Genomic DNA, 22,278 nt, shown 5'->3' on the forward strand with positions numbered 1-22,278 from the left:
TGTGGCCTCGCCCACTGCGGAGCACAGGCTCCAGACGCGCAGGCTCACCAGCCATGGCTCACGGGCCCAGCCGCTCCGCTGCATGTGGGATCTTCCCGGACCGGGGCACGAACCCGTGTCCCCTGCATCGGCAGGCGGACTCTCAACCACTGGCCACCAGGGAAGCCCAATAATAATTTTTTAAAACATCTGCTTTTTATAGAAAATATCTCAGTGTGGCACCAAACATAGTCCCAGACACCTTTAGCTTCTATATTCAGTACTTAATGTTTCAGTACCCTGCCTGGGAATGACCTAGCTATTCAGTAATCCCCCATCATCCAACCCAAACTAGCACAACTCTAAAATTTAAGTTACCAAATATCCGGAGGGACCACCCTTAAGCAGACATTCCCGAATCATAGCCATTTCCAAAGAGATCACCCAAAAGCTCTCATCCTATTTGCGTCTAATTTACTTATAAGAATTTCATCATACCAAGCTAATTGTTTTTTCTGTTGACGAACTGTGCAACAGAAACAACATAAACCCATTCACCCTCAGTAAAGCCAGGCACAATAAAAGACACGTCTGTACTGACCACACCAACAACTGCCTTCATACTTCCTTGCCAAGAGAACCCCAATACTGTTCAGTTATTAGGCCCATGATTTTCACTGGCCCCTCCTTAGCCCCAGTGGGTGAATGAGGATTAGGTTAAGGCAATCCTGGTGTAATTCCTTTTCTTCTTGGCAATATTTGATTTAATACAGGTGCAACCTTGCTTAAGAACTGTGAAGGCAAATAAGGGAACTTTTGGGTTTCCTTTGCTCTTGAAAGGGACAAAAGGTTCATACTTTCCTGAATCTGGTCATTGTTGGATGAGGACTGGTGCCGTGGAAGCTGTCTTAGGATCAGGAGGGAACAAATCCAAGGACAAAACTGACATGTAAGAATGGCAGAGGAAAATATGGCAAGAACCTGGATCCTTGATGTCACTGATTCACTGACGGAATCTATGCTGGAACCATTAGGAATTAGTCGTAATTGTTTAAGATAGTTTTAGTTGTGTTTTCTATTACAAGCATTTAAAAGCATCCTAAGTAAGTAATGTTAAAGGCATCTCTCACAATTTATACTTATTTTTAGGAAACTCTTTCTAGAAATTTCTATTGCTGGTTATAAGGTTTATCCTAAGTAGTTTGAATTTTCTAAAAGACATGTCTGTATTAGTCAAACCAACAAGCTTAAGCTAGCTTCAATACCACATATCAATTCCATACTGAATATTTCCCAGATCATGAGGACCTGAAGTTCATTTTGGCCTGTTTTCTAAATAGTAGTAAGTATTTAATTTGTAAGCATTTACTTTTAAGCCTATTAGATAGAGCTCATTTACAAGTTAACCTCAGCAATACTATCCAAAGACACCTAATCATAATGAAACACACACATCCAGATAGATCTCATAGCCAGCAAACATATATGCAAGACAAATGTAAACATACACACAGAACAAAATCTAATTCCTGCATAACAAAAACAAAAGGGTGAAGTCCAACAATTTCCTCAACTTTTTCAAACAAGGATCCTACTTTTTAACAGCAAACAACATGCAAATGTAAAGATAAGGAATTATTACCACACGTGTCATGGCAATTCACCTGGCAAATGCAAACCAAAAATAACAGTTGGAATAGGTTGAATTTACTTAGTTACCTTCAAGCTTGCTCCTCAGAATATTTTCGTTCTCTTGGGGTCAGAATTCTGAAAAAAAGGTATTTTATCAAGCCAGCTTTCTCTTAACTGCATATGCAAAAAGAACCAGTTTTGGAATTTTAAGAGAGTTTCATCTTAATTAATTTAGTCCAGAGTCTAAAGAATGTAGTGGTGGTGAAATGTTAAAAAAAAATCTTCTTTCTCTCTCTTTCTAGGAGCATACTGAAGATCTCCCAGTTTTGCAAAATACATGCTAGGGGGACTACAAGATGGAACAGAGCTCTGATTATCCATACATAATTATTCATGGCTGGTGTTATCTAATATTAATAAAGCAAACAAATGCAATGCAAAATGGTCTTTCAATCACAGTTCCCCAGCGCCAAAAAGGGAGATAGCCATTCATTGCAAAAGGAAATTCCCAACCAATGCTCGACCACAGGCAAAACCCAACACAATAGGGAAGGATACCCTGGTGCCGTCACACGCAAGCCCTGTTACTGAAGACGTCTCAACTGACCAGTGCATACTGATACACACACATACAAAAAACAAACGAATGGTCCCACTAACAAAGGCACAAGCTGGAGTGGCTCACCCCAAAACAATACACACACAAACACAAACTACGGTCACACAGAAAATCAGTGGAGGTGTAGTCTAAAATTCCATTTCTACTCCCAGATGGAGGTCTCTAAACAGACTGGCTTAGCTCTCAAAAGAGAATAGACCCAGAGTGTCTCACTTCCTACAAAGGAAGTAACCCAAATGGAGTGGAGAGAATTCCCAGCCTGTGCAAGATGGAGCAACTTACCCCCAAGTGACACCAAATGTGGACCACAGCTCTGGACGTTTCTCTGCTCCAAATGGCCTTGTGCACTGGGGCAGCTGACACCTCTCAGGGAGAGTCCCTCACAGTTCCCAGGTGCAAAATGAGCTCCAGCAGCTGCTGGGAACTTGGGAAGGGGCTGTCCCTGGCCGGGGTCCACCCGCCACAGGCACAGATTCCTGGCTGGCTCACCATAATTGTTACCGAACGCAAGTCTGTGCCTAATAACAGAGTGAGACCGAACAATACTGAAACATTAGAGTTTGAAGCAGAGGTTAATTGTGGGGCCAGGCAAGGAGACAGGTGGCTCATGCCTTAAAAAGGCCAAACTCCAGAGAAGCTTTCAGCAAAGCCCTTTTTAAAGGCAAGGTGAGGGGGTGTGTGAATTGTTGCAAACTTCTTGGTGTCAGATCCTTTCTTCTTGTAGCTGTCCCTGTAGGCAAGGTTTCTGTTATTCTCTGTTCCGGTCAGGTCAAGGTCAGGCTATCCTGTATATTTCAAGCCATAGGCAACATTCTTTTACAAAAGGTGCAGAGCCAGCATGACTAAGCAGAGGCAACTGGGCACAAAGGTTGGAGCTAAAGAAATAGATCCAATATGGAGTCAGATTTATTCTTCCCTATTACAAGACCCCCCCCACACACCCCAACTTCAGATTCAAGTCCCCCATGCATGGCATCACAAGGTCCTGCGGGGGAAACAACTTAGTCCCTTCCTTCAGTTATCCGACGCTGGAGTTTTTCTGCAGTGTTCTTCCAGCATGGCCATGCAGCCAAGGACTGAGCATCTCCAGTGACAGAGAGCTCAGCCCATTCTCACGAACTCTTTTAGGAAGTACTCCCCCCACACCCCCGGGTTTTTTAGCATAAATCTGTGCTCCCGGCAACCAGCCTTTACCATTGGTTTCCACCCCCACCCTGGGAAAACCTTTCTCTCCATGACCTCCAGAGCATTCGGACAGCAAGCGTGCCCCCCCACCCCTTCTATCCATGTGAATCCTGTTCCTTTGTCCCAGCGTCGCATGGTTTGTGTCCCCTTCTGGTCTGAACGCTTCTGCCCTGCATGTGTCACGTTTGGGGCTAATGTTGCCCCTGAGGTGTGGTGCCCACAGTCAGACACAGCACACTGGGTGTGGTGATCAATAATTTGGCACTTTGATGGCTTTTCTCACGAGACAGATGATTGCCTTTCGCAACATGAGCCCTTGAAGGCTGACATTGGTCACTTCTGGGGACAGTGTAATGATGGGTCTGAGTAAGGCCAGAGGGCTTGCTCCTTTGCCACGTGCAGTGGTTCCCAGACAGTGGCCCACAGGACACAGGTCACCAACGGTCAGGGGACTTCCCGTGCAAAGGTTGCCAACTGTGACTGTGCTTCCATGCTGGAACCTGTGTGCCCTTGATGCCCTTTAAGTGTTCTTCATCCATCTCTGGAGGGCCTGCTACACGTATACATTCCATGACCAGTGCAATGTGTTTATAAGCGGGTGCATAATAAATTACTGGAAATAGCTGAGGTTTTAATCCTCCATTAATACAGAAAGTTTGACTCCTGTCAGCCATGGTCTCTGTTTAAAATATTTAGGAGTTGGTTTCCACAGCGGTCTGCCCAAGCCTTCCATGGTGGATGGCGGAAGCCAAGCTGAGTCGGGGGCACTTCACTCACTGTGGAGGTGCTGCTGCTCCTCACACCAGGTCAAGGGGCCAAGACTGTTCTGTGAGAAGAGTAGGAAGCCACTCGAGGACATGAAGAATTTCCGTCTCCAGTCTGAGGGTTAAGGACAGGGATGTCCAGCATCTTCTTTGTCAGGGGCTCCTCTGTTGAAGCCACTTGCCTGTTAGTATCCGGGTTGCCCTGGGGATGTGTCCTTTACACTAGTTTTCTCACTTTCAGAGCTGCTATCATGACTGGTCACCCAGGTACGACACAGGTATTTCTATCTATCCGCCCCACACCAAAGCCCTCCCTTATCCTGGGCAGTAAGGGCCCCCGGGGTCCTTTAGAACCTGACACTGATACCTGCAGGGAAGGGCCTGATCCTAAAATACACGAGAGGATCCAGCACTGAACACCTGGGTGATGCCCTCGTGAGAAACTCAGGAAATGCCACTTGAGGTAATGGGTCTATCAATGGTGCTACCCCCTTATCCTTACAGACATGAAGTTCCCTGCAAGCTTTCCTGCCTGCTCCATAGTAAAGGAAGCGAAACAATAAATACGGGTGCGCTGCCCTGCCATGTGGGAAGCGCTCGCGTACCCATAACTTGATGCCCAGACCTGTCCCTGCCTCGCCTCCTGTCTCCTCCGCTCCGGCCATCCCCAGCCGTGTCGCTGGCGGCACCATAACCGACCCTCCTCCTCACTGTGGGAAGTTCCTCAGGCATCCCAGGCCCTCCCGGGACGTCCAGACCCCACGGCTTTCCTATAACACTCTCCCTTCCACCAAACTGCTCTTCGGTAGGTCTACGAACGCCTCGTACCATGTCTGCGCACCTGCATGGGGGGTGGAGCCCTCTCCCCGCTCTTGGTCCAGCCTCGCCCTCCCTTCCAGGCCCCCGACTGCGCAGCCCCCAGCGCACTCTGCTCACTCACAGGGGACCGGGGTGCTTCTGTCCTGGTGCCACGCTTGGCGTGCGCTGTCATGTCGGGCGGGAGACAGTTCTCCAAGGGCCTCTCCGGTGTCTGACATCTTGCAGGCGGAGACGCTGACACCTCTATTCTGGATGGACCGTCTTTACAAGGATGCTTACACGGTGGACAGCCTGGAACCTCGGAGATGGAGGTTCCCTCTGGAGAAGGGGTGGCAGCCGTGCTTCCCATCGTACAAGCCTTGCCTGCCTTGGGCTCCAGGTTCCTCTCCTGTAATGCCACCCGCTGCTGTGCAGTCACCATGTGGCCACCTGAGTCACCCTGCAGGAACTGGGGAACTAGCACAAGAAAAGACTGGCACCCAGACTACTGATATAATTTAAGTCCTTTATCTCTGACCCAGGGTCCTGTGTCTCCTGCCAGCACCCAGGACACTGGTGGGCTAGCTCCTCACTTGCAAGTGGGGGAAAATCTCAGCCCTTTCACAGCTCTTGACGGGACCTTACTCTGGGAGTCTCATCTCCCCCAAATAAGAAAGTCAAGGGTAGAGACAGGAATCCTGTATTATATTTCCTAACACCTCTGATGTTTTCCCCTACACATCCTAGTGCACAGTAAGGTTTTTTGATGATGAAATAAATGATATTGATAATAAAGGCAAATAATCATAGCGAGAAGCTCCCTACTTTGACTCAGTTTCCACCCATAATGATCTCTTCTGTCCTGCATGGCTCTGCGTCGCTCAAGCAATAGGGTCGTTTGTTAATTGCACGTGTGCAAGAGGGGATGGGCAAGGAGCAAGTGTGGGGAGCCTAGGGAACAAGATGAAGGGAACAGGTTCCATAACCAAGCTGTGGCAGAGATTCCTAATTGCCACTCAATATTCATTCTTCCTTTTTTTTTCCTTGTAAAATAATCCTAATTATTGTTTTAGCTGAGAACATCATGGCTAGCTAAAATCATACATTTCTCAGTCTGCTTTGTAGCCAGATCTGCCATATCACAGAGTTCTAGCCGAGGAGACATAGTGGAAGTGGAAGAGAGCGTTCCCTCATTTTCACTCCTTTTTTCTTCCTACTGCCTGGATTGCAGATGTAATTGTTGGCACTCCAGCAGCCATGTTGGCCCATGAGGTGAATTTGGAAATAGAATTCATGCATAGTGAGTAACAAGACAGGAGGAGCATGAGCCCCTGATACCATGAAGCCACCAAACCATCTGTGAACTGACTCCTGGCTTCGTTTCATGAGAGAAAAAGAAACTATTTTCTTTAAGCCACTGTTATTTTGGATCTTCTAGCAACCTAATCCTAACTAGTACACAAACTCAATTTTCACTGAGTGTGGAGTATATTATAAATCACACTTCCTAAGAAAGGTGCCATCCTATGTCCTTTTGACACTCAAAACATTGAAAAGTGAGGGCTACGATCAAACCACGTACATGTCTCCATGCAACCCAACAGCAAACCCATTTTAAACAACTGAATTCAATTCTATTTTATGAAGAACTTAGTCTGACTTACACATGTGTGTAGTGTGTCTTAGGAATACTTACATAAACATATTTAGGAATGGCTTGTTTCAAATATTTTCTAACAGCTTGAACGTAAAGATTTTACTACCTAAAATAAAATGTCATAGGTACTTTGAAAATGCTTCGTAACTTCGCATGCCGCCAGCACAGCCCAATTCAGGCTGGGCCCGGCTTCCAACCTTGGCATCCTTCCTCTTGTACCCTAGTGATTTTAATCCCTTGGGCCAACCCCAAGCCAAGGCAAGAGACGCCCCAGCCCTACCAGCTCCACAGCCTGGGACCTTGGCTTCAGGTGACCATTGCTACCATCGGCTGCCTTATGCAAAATGCGATCCTTAATAAACCCTTCTGTGGAATGTGGAGAGGGAACACGGCGGGGCAATGCTAAAAGCACTCATGGTCTAGATTCTAGCCCCAGCTCCGTGGTGTACCAGTTGTGCTGCCGTCAGGAATGCATGGGCGTTCTGTCTCTGTGTCCCCACCTGACAGAAAAGGAATGAAGCACAGTCTTTGAGGTTTCACAGAGCAATTCATGAGGAAGAGCTCTGTAACTAGAAGGGCCCCATCACGTCACAGACCATGAAGATGGGGACTTCTGACATTTAGAAATCCAATGGAAAAGGAAGGAAACCATGGACTTAGCCTACTGGGCATATATTAATTTTGGAAGGGTGTCAACCCCTATCATCTGTAACTTCTTGGATGTCTATCAACCCAAACCTATTAGGATCTTCTTTGGAGAGTTATCTCAGAGAAACTATTTCCTTCTGCCCTCTTTCCAACATACACAGTGGAGGCTAAGGGTATTGCTTTAACTCATCAAACCAAATAAGGTTTATTAATATTGACCAGAGACTTATTAATACGTCTTTTGTTACCCAAACGTTATTGACCAGAGATGTTTCAATATTGATTTACATAACAAATCACCAGCCACAGGCGTTAGATTCTGAAAAAATCCCCTGGTCAATAAATGAGTTAATTAAAAGAATTTAGATATCGGTCTCAGAACAGCAAGATTTGCCTGGTACCTTCTGAAAGACCAAGGGCAGATGGTGGCATTTCAATGTTCACCATTATAGCAGTGTTACTATTCACTATTTTAAAAGATCATCAGGGATACAGGCGAGGCTCATTCTTTAGTCAGTGGTTTCTCAAACACCATGAGGAGAACCTGCTGTCTTCCTGGTGAAGTTCTCAGTCAGGACTGTAGAGAGAAGCCCACAGTTCTGAGATGGAGCACAGATGTCAGGTGCAGGGGGCTCTCTGAGTTGGGCTAACTTGTCAACCTGCTCACCTCTGGTAGGTGGCCTACGTTTAGATCCCAGCTTTGCTAGTCGCTTTCACGTAATCCTGGTCCCATAACTGAACTTCAGTTTCCTCATCTATAAAATGGGAATGACAGAACATACTAGATGCTTGTTACTTTCAATCCCATTCCGCCTAGTTTCTCAAAAAACAAACAAATAAAAAAACAATATCTACAAGATCAGAGACCATTGCTACATGTGCCGAAGCCTTGGGGACTCTGGGCCTCCCTCCCAGTGTCCTTAGAGGGTCAAGAAGAGATGAAAGCTGATTCAGAGATGTTCCTTGGAGAAACAACTTCAAGACTTGTGTGGGATGGAACTCTACTGGATGACCTCAAACCAAAGGGGCAGAACTGTGAAGCAGACAAAGGCTGTGCTCAGTTCCCCTGCCTCCCAATTCCAGACCCCCTCTCCCTCCCGAGAAGATGTCTGTTCTTGGACACCAGTGTCCCTTAGCTGCTCATGGAGGCTCAGGTCATCTCTCCCTCCCGGGGAAGTCCAGTGCCCAGGGTTGGTCTCAGGCACCACACTCTCATCTCTCAGTCGTCCTCATCACAACTTCCTTATGCACCAGACTCTTCTAGAAGAAGGTCTGATAAGGCGATTCACTCAGTGGTTAAGGAGCTCGTAAGATTCTTGGGGTTTCCCTGTTCAAGACAATTGGCAGTTCCTCCCATAGAAGATTTTAAGGCTAAGGCATCACCAAGAAGCCCTTTTATTCTCTTTCCTAAGCCCCATCTTGAACCCACGGGTAAAAAGATTTTTATTTGCCAAAGAGGCGAAGTAATAAGCAGTCACGCAGTGCTGGCCATGGGCTGAGGCCACCAGCACCGCCCGGGCCTGACCTTAACTGCTGCCCCCAGCAAGACCCAAGCAGGAAGGCTTTCTGAGCCCTGTTGCTGGCTTGTGAACCCATTATTAGACTTCCAAGATGAGCCTTTAGGAATTTCTAGCCTTAAAAAAGGATTTTGAGAATAGGCTGATGAGGTAACATTTTTTAAGGCAACAAGCTGTGTAAGTGTCCACCTAGTCCACCGACGGAGAGGCACACCTGAGCCCAAAGCACTGCCTCTGCCTTTCCCTGTCCTAAGACAGGTGACACCGAGAAAGGGCGGAAAGTCCTTTCAGCCTCAAAGGTCTTTCCAGTTGAAAACACTCAGTGCTGAAGTAGCAAAATAAAATCACCCATCGACAAAAGTGTCGAGGGACCCAGCGCACCTCAAAGGCCTTCTCCCCCGAGCCGGGGTGTAGGAGTCTGGCACCAGCCTACCTGCCCTGTGCGGGCAAGAGAGACAGCAAGCAAGACCCAGGGAAAGTCGCTCAAGAATGGAGACACTTGCGGGCCGCTGGAGCCGAGGGGCCGAGGCCAGAGCGGCCAGGTCACTGCAGATGGAGACAAGATGCTCTGTGACACGCCAAGCTGTGTGCTGGGAGGCCCGCACACAAACCCTAGCCAGGCTCTCACGTCCGCCCTGTCCCCCTCCGCAGAAAGGTCTTATCATCTGTCACACACGGGTATTTTCAGCCACACTCGGCTGCAGGGATAAACACGGTGTCCGCAGTAGCACCCTTGACTACAAAGGACAACTGTGACAAATGTCAGGGCCCTTTGAATCTGAAGATAGCCTTGTTAACTACTGCGGAGGCCGGACTTTCTGCTGTCAACAGAGCTTCTCAAGTTATTTACGCCCGCGGCGACTTGCATTAGATCACCCCGCCCCCCACTTTTAGCTGCTTCCCTGCGACATGTCAGAATGAAAGCCAGCCTGCTGTCAGCAGTCACATGTCCCACATCGCCTGGACGACCACTGAAACGGGAGTTCCCACCGTGGGCTTGAGGCGTCCACGTTAGCCCAACTCTAATTCCCCAGGGAACTTAATCGATAGCACAAAATGCTATCTCATCCTTCATTCTGGAAACGCTGAAAGCCTTCCAACAGAATAAATCACTCTGTGAGACTCCGTAAACACCCAGTCTCAACCATGCCTGCAAGGATTCTTGAAGAACCTGCACAAGGAGGCTATTGTACGCGTGTACAAATAGATGACACAATTCCAGGGTTTAATACTATCCGCCAAGTTAAACTACTGTGGAGCAGCTGTGCACATGTGAAATGATGCCCGGCACCACTGGAGACCCATAAATCAGCCCTGGCATACTCTCCTCCTATTAAGAGAGTCAAATAAGAAAAAAACCACAAATTAAGATGTGTCTAGGACATGGAAGACATCGCCATTTCTCTCTGAATGCAAAAATAAATAAAAATTAGGCTTCATTTTGCTGGGGTTTCTTTCCGAGGGACACAAGTTTTCCAGCATGTGAAAACCTGGCAGAAAACTTTGTTCTGAGCGGGGTCATGCTGGGCTGGTTGGTTTGCCTTTCTGTATGTCGCAGGCAAAACAGAAGTGATGAGCCAACCTGAGAGGCAGTTGTTCTTTACAAGGAGGAGACGGGGGCTTCCCTGGTGGCGCAGTGGTTGAGAATCCACCTGCCAATGCCAGGGACATGGGTTTGAGCCCCAGTCGGGGAAGATCCCACATGCCGTGGAGCAACTAAGCCCGTGTGCCACAGCTACTGAAGCCTGCATGCCTAGAGTCCATGCTCCACAACAAGAGAAGCCACCGTAATGAGAAGCCTGTGCACTGCAACGATGAGTAGCCCCCGCTCACTACAGCTAAAGAAAGCTCGCACGCAGCAACGAAGTCCCAAGGCAGCCAAAAATAAATAAATGAATAAATAAGGAGTGGACAGATACGCCAGGAACCCAATGCGGCCATAAATATATACATACATACATACATACATACATACATAACTAAAGAATGGATGGATAAACCAGGAACCCAAACTCTCCCAGGAAAATTATAACCAGATTATATGCGTAGGGCCCTGTCTCTTTGCAGTTCATTCCTTTGTTCTGGCTTGTTTGTCTGCAGGACAACAACACACAGCAGAGGTCAGATGGCTGGGCCACTGGATGCCTCCATCCAGCCTTGGGTGAATGGCTTGGCTGGAGAAGCCAGGTCAGACTAAAATGAAGGGAAGTTGCATCATTATAAAGTTGGGTCACCCGTGGATAGAGTGACCAACCACCTCAGTCAGCCTGCATCTGAGGGGGTTCCTGAGATGAGTGAGTTTTGGTGCTAAAATGAGAAATATCCTTGGCAAACTGGGCAGAGTTTGTCACCCCAGTAAGTGACTGAGTTTTAGGCTACTTGGGAAAACTGAATCATCTATGAGTCTAAACAAGCTGGTAACTCTCAGCTTCTCTTTAGCTGAGTGATGTCAACACAGACAATCCAGTCCCCAGCTAGATGACTCCGCAGAGTTTCACAGATGTCCCAATTAACATCAATTAATTGAGCCTTTGCTTTGTGCTCAGCATGGCGCTGTGTACTGAGTAGGGATAAAAAGGCAAGTGCAAAGAATGAAATTAGAACACCCCCTAACACCATACACAAAAATGAACTCAAAATGGATTAAAGACCTAAATGTAAGGCCACACCCTATCAAACTCTTAGAGGAAAACAGAGGCAGAACACTTCAAGATCCTTTTTGACCCACCTCCTAGAGAAATGGAAATAAAAACAAAAATAAACAAATGGGACCTAATGAAACTTAAAAGTTTTTGCACAGCAAAGAAAACCATAAACAAAAATTAAAAATAAAAAAGGGAAGTGCAATTAATTCCTCACTTTCTTTTAATTCACCTTTATAGGGTACAGCCAAGTAAACCTATGCTAACTCCTAAAGGATCTTGGAATCCACAAAGAGACCTGCTTTTACATGGAGACTGAGGGCGCACATGACCCCACAGCCCTTCCCAATGGCGCTGAAGGTCAGTGTCAACAAGCACACAATCCATTAGCTGAAGCTGGCTGAGGAGGGAGGAGAGAGAATGCTATGCCTTGATAGAGACAGGAGATCCATTTCTTCCGTGGCTGACTCTTCACAGACAGTTCTTCCATAGGAGCTCCAAAAAACATCATTTGAATAAGCATATCGTCTCCTAAAGGAACTACCAGGAAGAAATACATTCATTTGATTTTGGAGTTCCTTTATTTAAAAATCTCACTGTCTTATAGTCAGGCATATTAAATCTTTATACACAACTTATAAAATGAATGATGTTCTTTTGGTGGCAGCCGCTGTCATAAGGCAAATGTGTGTTCTGTGGTCGGTACTGAAATTTTATTCTTCCCGATTACAGAAGCAAAACTTTTTTATTGTAGAAAACTTGGAAATTTTATGAAAACAAAACTTGAAATCACCTAAATTATTATTATAGTTTCATCCTATTCCTTTTCTGTGCACATATATTTTTTACATAGTTGGACTCCCTGCGTGTCCACTTCAGTGTTCTGCTTTTTACCCCCTGACATTGTATTTCCCATATTTTCATGTTTCATGAAGTATACTTCCAAGTCAGTGGTCCTGGACCCCTTTACACTCTTTAAATTTATCATGTGGACCAAATATCCTTCAAATTCTCCTCAAAGAGTCTTGTGAAATGTTCCCTAAAAATTCCAGTCGATTCTGTGACCTGAGTGAGTGTTTACTATATTTCCTGCACTAAGATGTAGGAATTATGAAGATGTAAGACGAGAACTTCATGGGATACACACTCGTGAGAATTTGAATCTGAAGCGGCTCACTGTATTCTGCCCTAGTCATCAGTTATACGCGCTGTAAAAACAACTTTCTAGAAACACGCCATGTATGTTTGACTCAACACGGCATTTTTTACCATTTTTGTAAGAAGTTGGACACTGGGCTCTTTATCAGAAATGTAGTATGAAGTATGTAATTTTTCCCCAAGGAGAAGCCAGATTCGATTTACATGAATTTAACATCATTTTAAACATTTTAGGGGTAGAGCTGTATCAATTAATATGCTTTCTTGCACACAGAAAGGCTAACTGGCTTAGCCAAGAAGGACATCGATTAAGCTGCATAGTTTGGAGACCAGAGCAGAGCGGGCTTGGGTGAGAATGTCAGGGTCTCTCTCCTCTTTGTGCTCCTCTCAGCCTTGTCCTCCTTCCAGTGTTGGGCCATCCTCAGCCGGGGAGTATGATGGCTGCTCCCAAAACAGCAAGGTCCAGAGGGAAATAAGGGGCAAGGTCTTAGAATCAAGGAAGCCTTTTCCAGAGGCCTGCACCAGATGTCCTCTCCTGTTTCCTGACCAGTATAAGGTCATACACACACATGCCTGCCTGGTCTGATCACTAATAAGGGAAATGGGATAACTGGCATTGACTTAGACCAGCAATCATCTAACTATTGCCAAGGACCGCTTCTGGCCCTCAGCCTGTTTTGTCAATAAAGTTTTACTGTAACACAGTCTTGCTCATTTACATATGATTGTGTCTGGCTGCTTTCTCGCAGAGCAGAGCTGTTACAACAGAGACCATGTGCTTCACAAAGCCTAAATGTGTCCTGTCTGGCTGTCTTAGTTTGTTTGGGCTGCTTTTTTTTTTTTAATTTATTTTTGGCTGCACTGGGTCTTTGTTGCTGCACGCAGGCTTTCTCTAGTTGTGGTGAGCGGGGGCTACACTTTGTTGCGGTGCGTGGGCTTCTCATTGTGGTGGCTTCTCTTGTAGAGCAGAGGCTCTAGGCGTGCAGGCTTCAGCAGTTGTGGCACACAGGCTCAGCAGCTGCTGCACGCGGTCTCTAGAGTGCAGGCTCAGTAGTTGTGGCGCACGGGCTTAGTTGCTCCGTGGCATGTGGGATCTTCCCAGACCAGGGATTGGACCCGTGTGCCCTGCATTGGCAGGCGGATTCTTAACCACTGTGCCACCAGGGAAGTCCCTGGGTTGTTTCAATAAGATACCATAAACTGGGAGGCTTGTAAACAACAGACATCTCTTTCTCACAGTTCTACAGGCTGCGGAGTCTGAGGTCAAGGCGCTGGCAGATTCAGTGTCTGGAGAGAGCCCATATCCTGGTTCAGAGACGGCCACCTTTTGGCTGTGTGTCACGTGGAGAAGGGGCAAGGGAGCCCTCTGAGGGGGCCCCAATGCCCCTTCTGAGGGCTCTGCCCTCATGATCCAGTCACCTCCCAGAGTTCTCATCTCCAAATACCATCACCTGGACATCAAGTTTCAACATCTGAATTTTGGGGAGACACAAACATTCAAACCAAACACACTGGCCTTTTACAGAAAATATTTGCCGACCTCTCATGCAGAGAATGCTTAGGGCGGGATAGATGGAGACAGATCACCCACAATGACTGTTGCCAGTCAGTGTGGCCCTACAAACAAACTCTGTCCTCGAAACGCAGAGAGAAAGCTAACGGTGTATCATCACATTGCACAGATCATATAAACTATGCGTGAAGATTAAAGCAGAAACAGAGACACAGACATAGAGAACAAACGTATGGACACCAAGGGGGAAGGGGAGGTGGGATGAATTAGGAGATTGGGAATGACATATATACACTACTGTGTATAAAACAGATAACTAATGAGAACCTGCTGTATAGCACAGGGAACTCTACTCAATGCTCCATGGTGACCTACATGGGAAGGAAATCTAAAAAGGAGGGGATATATGTATACATATAGCTCATTCACTTTGGTGTACAGCAGAAACTAACAACATTGTAAAGCAACAATACTCCAATAAAAATTAATTAAAAAAAAAAGTAATGTGAGAATTCAGAGGAGAAAGTCATCAATAAAGGCAAGGCAAAAGCATCACCCCAGGACACGAATTCTCCCCTAGATGTCTGGAGACGAGACACAGACGCTGCTCTCTCCAGCCTCCCTGCATCTGGGGGCTCACTCTCCAAAGACAGGTGACCAGCACGTGCAGGTTGGTTTGGACGCTGGCACCACAGGCTGTAACGGGACGGTCCCCTGGCCTTCCTCATGTCTTCTCAGCCTTAATCATTCCAGGATGATTCTAGATAAAAATGTGGAATTTCATGATTGTTGTCCAACCCTGTTGATACAAGTCCTGTATCGTTTCCCTCCTGTTCTGTGGTAATTCTCTCTTGTTCTCGACTATTAGGATGCCTTCAAAGAGGTCTGAAAAGCACTCATCGTAAGAGGTAATATTAGAAGCCTCGCTTCAGTCAAGAGGATTTCTACAATGAAAGAGATTAGAAAATCCTCGAGCTGAACGAGAAAGGAATCTGCAGGTACTTCTCGTTAGCTTCAAAACTACCACTCTCGGTACTTTCCTAACCTGATACTTCAGATGTGCACTGTGATGTACCAAGCATCGGGCTAAAAGATGCATACTGACCGGATCCAAGGATATGGAGAAACAGCCTTCCAATTCCTGTCCCATCTGCCCTCTAGGACTCCTCAGAACACTCAGTCTGGAGCTGAGGTGACGACTTCAGATTTCTCATGAGTTCCACAAGGTGAAAACTAGATGGGAAGCAGCCATTGATTAAAAACAAGGAGAGGATGCCAAACGGTTTGGTTTTGACACACATTGTGTGTGTGTGTGTGTGTGTGTGTGTGTGTTGCTCTGGGTATCTTACATAGTAAACCACTGGAAGGTTGTTATTCAAGAACAGGACTGCATGGTCTGGGAAGCTCAGGTAACGTTTGCTTCTTTTCTAAAGTAAGTGGGCAGAGGGCCTACAAGTAGAAAGAAGATGGTGAGGAGAGCCGGAGTTGATGTTAACACAAAAGACAGCTGCCTTTCGTGTCTTCCTGGACTCGCGGAAGGAATCCCTTATCATTTACTGAGCGATAAACGTGGGAGCAGAAGAGGGGGAGAAGAGAGCCAGCAGCAGGCTGGGACACCAACTGATCACACAGTCTTTGGAGATGCTAAGATGAGTGAGGCAGTTAAAACCAACACATAGGATGTGCCCGCTACTATATACAGAACAGATAACCAACAAGGACCTACTGTATAGCACAGGGAAGTACAGTCAGTATCTTGCAATAAGCTATAATGGAAAAGAATCTGAAAAATTATATATATGTAATATATTTATATTATTATACATATATATGTATCACTGAACCACTTTGCTGTTCACCTGAAACTAACACAACATTGTAAATTAACTACACTTCAGTTTTAAAGAAATGGTTATTAAAAGGAAAAAGACAAACAAACAAAAAACCAACACATGGCATGCTGGGGAGGAAAGTGCCAAAGAGTGATTCATGAGGATCCAAGCCTAGGAGCAGCTCGGCCTCCACGTGCAGCCTGTGCAGGAGGCGGTCCCGCCCGGCACCAGGTGTCCTGTGCGCCCCGGCACGCGGCCTGGTGCGCACACGCACCACTGCACAGATGCGCGCGGGGCTTCAAGCGCTCCCAGCACACACCCGCGAATATTTCATGTGCGTCTGTGGGCTGCATAAAGGCTGAGAAAAAAAGAATGCATAGAGGAGGATTGTTTTGCTTCAGTGTGTACGTGAACTTTGATGGAACTTAGTAAAATACAGAGCGTTTACGAGCGTGATGGATGGCTGTTGAGGGACTGGTTTCCTGCCCTTCCGGCTGGGCTGCAGCGCCGGGCTGCAGTGACAGCACTGGGTAAGGAATGGACGAACAACAGGTCCTGTGAGTTGGTGGCGCTGGGACTGCCCCGCCTGAGTGGGAGGTCCGAGCATCCATCTCCAGCGGCACATAATTCAGAGGGGAGTGAGGGATGCCTGTGGCGCGTGGAAATAGCAAGGGGGTAAAATGAGAGGGAATCATGAAAGTGCACTCGAATCACCCGGCGTGCGGAGGACTGTTCATGTCGACAGATTCCACTACTGCGAAGCCACACGCCTGGTGAGTGTCCGGATCACATCCAGGACCCGCTCTTCCGCGCTAAGTCCCCACCAACATCCGCCATGCGCATGGGCGGCACAGGTGACCGGCCAGCTCAGCTGGAAGACAAGCAGCCTCTTCATCCCTTTAAAAAATTAGCTTGTCTGAATTGTTGAAATTCTACATACTTAAATCAGCGGGACTGGTGGCTTCAGCTGCAACCCCAGGTCAGGGCTGCCTCTCTTCTCTGCCTTCCCTCGGTCTGTGACACCCACCATGTAAAGGGCACCGCTGCACCCAACTCCCACCTTCACGTGATCCTTATTTTTCTTGATCTTAACAGACTTGGTGTCCCTTCCTCTGGCTGTGAGCAGAAAGTTCCTGACTTCCTCAATGCTGCAACAGGTGGCCAGGAGGCAGCAGGAAGAGGGGACACCCTTCTGCACCCTTTTCATAAACGGTGGGTGTTTGTTTGCTTGTTGGTTTGTTTTTCATACTGAGGCTCTCCTCTGCTCTGTATTTCATTTCAAAGTCACCAAGCAAGAAAACTGACCCGGCTACAGGTAAATGAGACTCCTTCTTGCTGCTGACCCTGGCTATGTTCTTTCCTTTATTTCCTTTTCCAGGGACTTGATAAGCTCCTGGAAGGATCTATGGACATTTGAGGCTGTTTCTTGAAGGAGCCAGATGCCTGGTCATTCTTAGGATCCCACAGTTGGGAAAAGCTCAGAGCTGATGGGGGAAAGGCCCAGGGATCAGGGAATCCCAGCTTCCTGACAGAGGCGGTGTTGCCATGGAAACTGAGCTGCCACAGCCGCCTGGGCTCTGACATCCGTGATTGGCTCTGGCAGGGGGTGGAGATGATCAAAAGCCCTTCAAAAGCCAGTCTCAGAGGGGAGCTCCGCTGCCTTCTGTCTCCTCCAGCTGCCCTGCCAGGACAGAGAATGTCAGCTCTGCTCCTCGCTCAGACCTTTAGTGGAAAAAATCCCAAAAGACTGAATTCTGAATCTAAGTGTTAAAAAAACAAAAATAGAAAATTTTAAATTCTATATAATAATGGGTCCTAAACCTGTTGATTATCAGAACCCCTTGTTCACATGAGGTTTCAAAAAATACCAGTTCTGGGGCCCCAAACTGGGAGAGTCTGAATCCTGGTCATAGGGTCAGTTTCTGCACTCTGTATTTTTAATCCTCCCCCAGATGATTCTAATGATCATCCATATTTGAGAACTAGAACTTAGTTTAGTGTTTTTTGTTTTGTTTTGTTTTTTATTTATTTACTTTTGGCTGCGTTGGGTCTTCATTGCTGCGTGTGTGCTTTCTCTAGTTGTGGCGAGCGGGGTCTACTCTTGGTTGTGGTGTGCGGGCTTCTCATTGCGGTGGCTTCTCTTGTTGCAGAGCACAGGCTCTAGGCGCGTGGGCTTCAGTAGTTGTGGCTCGTGGGCTCTAGAGCACAGGCTCAGTAGTTGTGGCGCACGGGCTTAGTTGCTCTGCAGCATGTGGGATCTTCCTGGACCAGGGACCGAACCTGTGTCCCTTGCATTGGCAGGCGGATTCTTATCCTCTGCGCCACCAGGGAAGCCCTAGTTTAGTTATTTTTAAAAACCAAATATTTAAAAATGTATCTTTGGAGTTTCCATTTGGAAGGTACTGCTTGTGATTTACTCCCAATTCCAACCCTCTAAGTGTCTTCTTCCACTGTCCTGGAATGACTAATCCGCGGCTTATAGGTGTGGCAGATACAGTCGTGCAGAAAGAGATATTTCATTCCACTTTTACTAAAATTGCTGAGTAACTTAAGAGATGAGAAAGCAATTCATAATTCTATTTTAATAGCACCCCAGAATGTCTCCTACTATCTCAAGGCATGCTGTGAAATTCCCTAGATTAAATTCATTTGAGTTCACTTAAACTTGTGAGGTTTGGAAAACACTGCTTTAGATTCAAGGAAAGAATTCCAGGAGTTTCCTCCCTGCCCCCTCTATCCACTCTCCCACCCTCCTTCCATCTCCAAAGACACTCCTCTGCAGAGGAAGCTCTCACGTGCATTCTTTTTCCATCGAGGTCCAGACAGACACCACACTAGGTATTGCAACAGAGGGGATTTGATACAGGAAGTCTGTTACAGATGTTAGAAGACGAAAAAAGCAAAACAGGACACTAGGATACAGAGATAGGTAGGAAGCAGCTTCCACTCTTGGGGAAGAGTTGGAGTCACCAGACCTGGAAGTTGACTGAGGGCCACATAGGGCTGGAACCCAAGTCTCAGGGTAGGGCCCAGCTGAGCCACTGCTGGTGGAATGCAGAGAACCCCGCAGCCCCGTCCCCACAAGTACAAACGCCCCCCATGTCCCCTGCCTCTTGTTTGTGGAAAAGCTCATCTCCCAGGCTTCCCTGAGTCACAAAAGCGTAGGCTCCAGTAGTTAATGATTAGGACAACAGAGTCACAGACTCAGTATTTGATGGGTATTCCTGAGCTGTTTTACAGATACTGTAACAGCCACCAGAGGGCACGACACAAGCTGCTCCATCCTGAGCAGCACTGAATCTGTGGCTAGCACAGTTCCAAGAACTGGCCTCAAGAGAATGGGATTAATATTATTGCTCATAATAATCTGTACCTTTGTGGCATCAAAATAATTATAGCTTGCTCTACCCATACATGTAAACGGGCAACTAGAATTGTCAGCAAAGAGATGCTACATACCCATGTTGACATCTTCCACTCAGAGAAGGCGCCCAATGTCAGCATGAAGCAGTTACAGAAGATGGACATTCGCCCCTAATTCCACAGAAATGGGATGATGTTTAACAGTGGGGAACTGAAAGCAGCTCTTTTGCCCCTTTCCTGTTTACTCATTTCTGTCCCTCTTTAACCTTAAAAACCGAATTATAGGAATGAGGTCACTAACCAATAGAAACTACACCCTGACTTATGCTCTCCTGAATGCACACCATGATTTGCCTGACCTGTTGATTCTTTTCCTAGATAAAAAGAATGAAGAATGAAGTAGTTAAAGAATGACTAGCTCTCTACCCACAGTAGCCCCCTTAGCAATCCTGCTGGCAGATCACTCGGACAAGATGCCATCTGAAGAGAGAGTCGGCCAGTCTGCACGCAATGGAGATGCAGAACCCAACCTCCTGCCTTGATGATTCCCTGAGATTCTTCCCCCTTTTCTCCTGTAAAAACTGTCATGGCTGAGCGGAATCTTCAGAGCTGGTCTCAGGACACGAGTCCACCTTCTCCCCAGATTGCCGGCTTTTCTGATTAAAGCACCTTTCCCCTCTACTGACACTTGCCTCTCCAATGACTGGCTTTTGAGCAGTGAGCAGCTGAACCTGAGTTCGGTAACACTGGTACCTCAGGAGGTGGGAGGAGAGGCCTCTTGGATCTGGGGCTCTGACTCCCTGGGACCACTGCTACTCAGATGGATTGCAGTGAGGTCCCGGGACCATGGAGAGAGGCTGAAGACAGCAACCAGCCACTGCTGCCTGGTAAAGAGCCATTGATAGGCTGACACCCAGAAGCAGCAAACAAAAGGGAAGAAGGAAAACCCCTCTCCCTTCCGCTGCCCAGTCTCCCTCTTGGGTGCATCAGTAGGAAGCCAGCTGACCAGCACAAAGGATGGTCTCCAGAGTCTTGGCCCCTGTGTCACAAAACAGAGTAGAGAAGGGAAGGTCTGGAGAGGGATGGGGGCTGGGTGGGCAGTGTCTTCAAGCACAGCATCAGATGAACCTTTGGGTCAAGAGAGCAGGGATGATTGCATTGGCAGAAACAAGGTTCAAAGCTTTTGTTTCTGCAGCTGCTTTTTTTTTTTTTTACTTTTTTTTGGCTGCACCCTACAGCATGTGGGCTCTTAGTGCCCTGACCAGAGATTGAACCCGTGCCCCCTGCATTGGAAGCGTGGAGTCTTAACCACTAGACCACCAGGGAAGTCCCTGTGGCTGCTTTTCTGATGGTCAAATGAATTTGGGAAAACCAATGCCATTAGCACATTGAAGGATCTGAGAAGTCCTACAGTAAAGGATCCTGCTTTACTTTGTTAATTATTTCTCAAATTTATTTAGTATGAATTCCTTATTTTTTCAGATATAATATTCCTTAGAGCACGCGAACTGTGTTGTAAATGCCATTCTAAAAAATGCACTACACCTCAGCGCAAACTGTTTTATCTGTTAGCTTCTGGAGCTGGAAAAAAATAACATATAGAAGTGAAATAGGAAGAAAAACAGAATTCTATCTGCAAAGTACTGAGTCTAACTATTTCACTTTCATGGTTCCTCTTATCTGTAAAGGGGACATCCCCCCTGCCCTTCACCATACTGTGAGGAAAAGAATTCCTTACTCAACCTCCAGAAGAATCACTAACCATGAGCCATAACAAAGACCACCAGCCTCAACATAATCTGAGAGAAACGGGGAAGTGTTCCATGGAACTGCACAGTGCATCACAGAGAGACCTGGGTGCCCACTGCCCTTAAACACACAGAGTAGCTTGACAATTACCCCATGGGGCGAAGGGCAGCTCCACTTTTGTTCAAGGAGGTAGAAGGCAACTCCACTCTCTACCTTTCCATCACTTTTAGGACTCTGATTATTTCAACCTCCTCCATCCCTGCCTCAGGCTGGAAGAGGCATCTGATTTAACACCCGACACAGGCTGACCCGGAAACAGAGGGTGCAGGGCAGCAAAACTCTTCAGGGCAGATGCAGACATCGGGGTTGAGAGGCTGTCTGCAAAGGCAGATGCTGAGAGAAAAGGAGCAACCAGGACAGAGAGAGGGGGAGAACACAGGGAAGACGGAGAGGGGAGGGAGGGGAAGAGGGTGGAGGGAAGGAAGAAAAAACAGCTGCTTGATGATTTTCTAGACCCCCTGGAAACTGGCTCTGAATTATCCCTGTTCAACTAGAATGTTTCCAACTCATAGCCATATCCCACACACACATCAAGTTATGCTAATCTGGCTTTTACTTTTGAGCTGGATTTCATTCATGAAGACAGCTCTTTCCTCTCTGGAAATCTGGAAATTTCTTACGCAAAAGCAGTTTGAATTGATTTTATTTATTTAACTGTATCCTATTTATTCCATTCTGTACCCTAAAAATAGGTACCAAAAATTCCAAACACTTAAATGTGGATGCAAGTAACTATCACATGACTTCAGCCTATGTCTTTTTTTTTTTTTTGCGGTACGTGGGCCTCTCACTGCCGTGGTCTCTCCCGCTGCAGAGCACAGGCTCAGCGGCCACGGCTCACGGGCCCAGCCGCTCTGTGGCACATGGGATCTTCCCAGACCAGGGCACAAACCTGTGTCCCCTGCATCGGCAGGCAGACTCTCAGCCACTGCGCCACCAGGGAAGCCCCAGCCTATTTCTTTTCATCATGACTTGCTATCTACAGACCTGACGTGGCACTAGATTCATATTAAAACGTTCTGGCCCGATTCTAGTTCTGAGAAACATTTCTGTCCCATTCATCTGGAAGCTGATCAGCTGAGACAGAGTCTCTGGTAGCTTTGTGTCCAGCACCCACATAACAAAGGACATAAGTTCCTGGGGCAGAGACAGGAGAAACCAA

General features: G+C 46.9%; 2 long non-coding RNA genes across 3 annotated transcripts in view; one reads left to right on the forward strand and one right to left on the reverse strand.

Annotated features, from left to right (window-relative positions):
* Positions 1-10,516, forward strand: part of LOC112403168 (uncharacterized) — a 57,552-nt gene extending 47,036 nt beyond the window's left edge. For both annotated transcript variants that reach the window (XR_003003856.1, XR_003003855.1), the window contains one exon: positions 1,914-10,516. This is a non-coding gene — a long non-coding RNA (uncharacterized LOC112403168). The remainder of the gene's footprint in view (positions 1-1,913) is intronic.
* LOC112403170 (uncharacterized) overlaps positions 93-22,278 on the reverse strand; it is a 57,590-nt gene continuing 35,404 nt past the window's right edge. The window contains exon 4 of the long non-coding RNA XR_003003858.1: positions 93-1,746. This is a non-coding gene — a long non-coding RNA (uncharacterized LOC112403170). The remainder of the gene's footprint in view (positions 1,747-22,278) is intronic.

This window comes from Neophocaena asiaeorientalis, unplaced genomic scaffold, assembly GCF_003031525.2.
Source record: "Neophocaena asiaeorientalis asiaeorientalis breed wild unplaced genomic scaffold, Neophocaena_asiaeorientalis_V1.1 scaffold180, whole genome shotgun sequence".
NCBI classification, from domain to species: Eukaryota; Metazoa; Chordata; class Mammalia; order Artiodactyla; family Phocoenidae; genus Neophocaena; species Neophocaena asiaeorientalis.